The sequence below is a fragment of the Lepeophtheirus salmonis genome, chromosome 4, assembly GCF_016086655.4.
Source record: "Lepeophtheirus salmonis chromosome 4, UVic_Lsal_1.4, whole genome shotgun sequence".
In the NCBI taxonomy this organism is placed as follows: Eukaryota; Metazoa; Arthropoda; class Copepoda; order Siphonostomatoida; family Caligidae; genus Lepeophtheirus; species Lepeophtheirus salmonis.
The window spans coordinates 51016123-51017902 of NC_052134.2; the positions used below are offsets into that span (position 1 = coordinate 51016123).

At 31.1% G+C, this 1780-nt stretch overlaps 1 long non-coding RNA gene across 1 annotated transcript; it reads right to left on the minus strand.

The window, feature by feature from the left end:
- Positions 1-899: 899 nt before the first annotated feature.
- LOC139905085 (uncharacterized) lies at positions 900-1780 on the minus strand. The gene is made up of 2 exons (XR_011779562.1): positions 1558-1780; positions 900-1188 (listed from the first exon to the last, which is right to left on the minus strand). It is a non-coding gene; the product is annotated as an uncharacterized lncRNA (long non-coding RNA).

Below are 1780 nucleotides of genomic sequence, written 5' to 3' on the forward strand. Positions count from 1 at the left end.
TTGATAAGGACTAAAAAAATAATGAATGATAGCCAGAAAATAAAAAGATAACTTGGACTGTAGGACTGAAAGACCAATGTATCGCCCCTTAGGACCGTTGAATGCTAAAAAAGATCAGAGCAATTTAAAAAAAGACTGAGGGGAGACTGATTAGGAAATCAGTCCCAGGACCTAAAGACACTAATAAGGAAAGAGAAGACAAGCTGGTTGAAATATAAAGTAAACAAAAACTATGTACATGAATTATGTTCAGGATTCATCCAACCTCGATCAAAAAATATGGAATAATAATACCATTCGTAGATGATTAGGATTTTTGTTTTAAAATAACTTTTATAATTTTTTAGAGTATAATTATGATTCAGATACTATGAAGCATGGTCTTAATTAATATTCTATGTTTCTAGTTAAATCTAAAGAAAAATACATAACCCTGTCCGAAACGTTGACTTCTATTAAATTACATTAGAAGAATCTTAGTCAAAACACGTGATAAAAATGTACTGCAAAAGAGATAAAAATATACAAAATTTTAGACGAATCAGAATTAGAGATAAGAAGAACAATCTTGATTGATATGCATGACGCCTTTTCCCTAATAGTCTCTTTACTATAAGCCGAAAAGCTAACATAATATCAAGAGAATAATGTGCAGTGTACACCACTAATAGAATGATGGATTGTTTGGAACAAAAAAAAATGTTTTATGTTATAATTAAATTACAGAACTTGTTTCGTATTCCTGATGACAATATCCTCAATTTGAAAATTATTCAGTGCGCTTATTATGTGCTCAAAAGTGTCAGCTATTTCTTTTGGAAGTATAAATCAATTTACATATAATCTCAAGAGTAACAGAATGTATCGAGTGCACTGTCCACCACTAACAAAATGATGAATTTTTGGAACAAAAAAAGATTGTTTTATTTCATAACTAAATTACAGAACTTGTTTCGTATTTCTGATGACAATATCCTCAATTTGAATATTCTTTGGTGTGCGTATCATGTGCTCAAAAGCGTCAGCTATTTCTTCTGGAAGTATGAATGGGGCAATTACAAAAAAATCATTAATATGTTTTGTCTTTATATCATCTTTTCCAAGCATAGCCCCCAAAAAATCCGTTTTGACTAGACCAGGGCAAATATCACCAATGCTGATTGAATGATTAGGAAGTTTCTCCTTTACCTAAATTAAAAGGTTATATATAATCATGAACATATACTAGGCTTAGAGATTGAGTGACAAATAGTGCATTCATTCTTTCAGTTTTCAATTTAATGTATCGTACAGCCTCCCGGGCAAAAAAACAAACAGATTTTGAGAAAACATGCAAGCACTCATAGTTCCATGACATCTATTTTTAAAAGCGTTATAGAAGTCAAACATCAGTCTTATACGCGTTATGGTATACCCTTGTATTTCTATAAACATTGGTATTTCGAAAATTGATCATATGATCGTCGTTCAGTTTTTTTTTTTTTTTATAAACGAGCAAAAGATGAACGGGTACAAACCTGTCATATACTTTATAATCCTAATAGTACTTTATTTTACCTCGTCTTTCCAATATCCAGCTAAAGAATGTAATGTATCCTTTGTAACTCCACAAAATCTTAATACATCCTTCAACACTCTAAAATTTCATGACAAACTATGTAGTCCTGAGATTCGGTCCAGCACCAAATTATTTTTTTTTCAGTTTGTTCTTTAATAATTTTTTTTGACCGATTTCGACCGATTTTTTGGTCTCAGACCGTGGACCGATTTTTTTCGGTCT